We start from the raw sequence: 2,677 nt of genomic DNA, 5'->3' as shown, positions 1-2,677 counted from the left end.
AAACGAGTCCAGGAAATCGAGACATACATAACAACAACTATTATGTGGAATAAGTCATGAGCCAGATTTCTGGCCTAGGTGGTCATCCTTTTTTTTTTTTTTTTTTTTAATTTGGGAGGGGGGTGCATGTTTCATTTTTATTCTTTTTTCTGCAGATAATAGGTATTTTCATGGTTTAGGATTTTCAGTGCCCCTAAACCCTAAACCCTAAACCCTAAACCCTGAACTCTAAACCCTATACCCAAAACTGTAAACCCTAAACCATAAACCCTAAATCGTAAATCGTAAACCGTAAACCCTAAACCCAAGACCCTAAATCCTATACCCTAAACCCTATACCCTATACTCTATACCCTAAACCCAAACGCTAAGGGTTTATGGTCTAGGATATAGGGTATAGGGTTTAGGATCTCTTTCTCATCTTCAGAACCTTCTTCCTCTTTTCCGTCTCTTCTTTTAGTTCCTCTCTATTATTATTGTTTTGAATATCACTTTTATTTTTCTAGATCGGTACCACAATGCTTCTTCTTCATTTATTTGGCTTTTTTTTTTGCTCCAAATCTTATTAAATTACCTAATTAGTCACAATAATCCACAAATTCCTATAACTTCCAAACTTCTATTGGGATACCATCTGGGCTTACTACTTTACCTGTTTTCATCTTTTTTTAAACTTCTTTCACTTCAACCACCATATTTTTTCCATATAATATATCTAAGATTTGTATTCCTTGATGGTTATTATAACCTATTAAGATTCTATTACTTGCATCATTTTCATTTAGAAAACTGTAGAAATAATTATTCCACCTCTCTTTAATCTCTTCATCGTCTATTAAAATATAGGGCAAGGGATCATTGTTTGGTCGTGCGACCCTTTGCACCATCGTGATAGCCAATGAGAGCGGGCACAATGGCATCAATATAGATGGTATTTTTGTTTTATTAGGGGCGGGACAGCAATTTCATGCACTCCTGTGTCTAGGTGTAGAGGCCACACGACCATGTAGTGTTCTTTTTCCCATTATAAACTTAAAATATTATCTTCCACACTTTTAATACATCTAATATGGTTAAATTCTTTGCTCTGCTTTTCCATCGGTTTGGCTAGTTTATTATAGATATTGTGTTTTCCTTCCTTTGCTCACAACTTATTATAGAGATCCACATATTTTGTATCCTTTGTTTTCTCTATTATTTTCTTAACTTCGTTTCTATTGAATTGATATTTCTTCATCTTTTTTCTTTTACGTAATTTTAAAATTGAATTTCTTAACTTTAATTGTTATTTGAACTTCCTCATCCCACCACCAATTCAGTCTCCATGGAAGAGTTTCGTATTTCTTTTCATTCGTCTAAAACATCTTTAGCTGTATTTTTAATATATGTAGTCATCACATTCCACATTATATTGGTGTCATCATCTAAATCGCACCTTTGATGTGATATTAATTTATTAATAAATTAATGTCTTCTAGTTTTCACCCTTTAAATTCTATCACTTTATCCTAAAACAATAAGCAAGTTTAATTTTGACCACCCAATTATAAGTATTTAAAAAAAAATTTATTTGTTAGAAATGAACACCAATTTGGCTCTTCTCGAAATTGGGATTGGAAAAATGCGGTAGATACTCCCATAGTAGATTCCTCTGATGGTACATGTGCAGGGGGAGTAGGGGGAGCTTCCGTGCAGGGGGAGCATCAGTACCCTTTGTTCTTGTTGTTAAAGGGGGAAAGAAGTGCATCACACAGTCAAGATGACTTTGTACAGTGAGTTGCCAACAATTCCAAAGGGGGAGATTGTTAGTCCATTGGAGTGTGTGGAATGTTGTTGTCATTGTTAACAACGTATTTGGTCATAGTGGTGTTGTGGGAGTAGCTATTGGTGGTTTGGAAGAGCTGAAATGGTCAAACAATCACCTACACAGCTATAAGGGTATTTTGATCATTTGGTAAGGTTACAGGGTTACCCACACTTGAAGAATACCATTTAACTGAATATTAAGTCCTTATATAGTGTTTGGCAAAAGGGCGAAGCAGCAGGTGAAGGTTTCATACTGTTAAAGTTGTGATTTCACAGGTTCATGCAATGGCAGTGACTTTAAGGTCATTGTTTGAAGGTTTCATGGCAATTCTAGGTGAAGCAATCTTTACAAGAAATGAATTTCGTCGAGTCACGGTTCCAATGCAACTGGTCTTGTATCATTTCAATGTTGGACGAGAAAGTTACCGATGTTTTTGTGTCGACGCGAGAAAACGGAGCAAATCTGGAATAAGCGAAAGCTTATATACTTAGCCAAAATTTTGGCTTACATTTTTCGTACGATTCTGTAAACAGTGGATGAACATTGTTTTGTTAAAACTCCAGAATCTCCTCGAGCATTGGATTAGCATCTTGCATCAGATTTGGTTCATTAAAAGAAAAAAGAAAAAAAGGAGGAAATAAATAAAATAATTAATTTGTAGTGGAGTGTGATGTCGACATGACATCACCCCCATTTCTACCCAAGGCAGAGAGTGTGAAAATCTCTAACACATTTTCCTTTTGTGCACGGTTTGTCATGACAAATCTTTTTATTTATGGATTTGCCACTGGTTACCAATTTTTGGAGCAATCAATTTTGGAAGGTCGTATCTTGGCCATCCAAAGTCCAAATTGGACCAAATTTTTTTTG

The sequence above is a fragment of the Telopea speciosissima genome, chromosome 11 (genome assembly GCF_018873765.1).
Source record: "Telopea speciosissima isolate NSW1024214 ecotype Mountain lineage chromosome 11, Tspe_v1, whole genome shotgun sequence".
NCBI lineage: Eukaryota > Viridiplantae > Streptophyta > Magnoliopsida > Proteales > Proteaceae > Telopea > Telopea speciosissima.
This window is presented reverse-complemented; position numbering follows the sequence as displayed.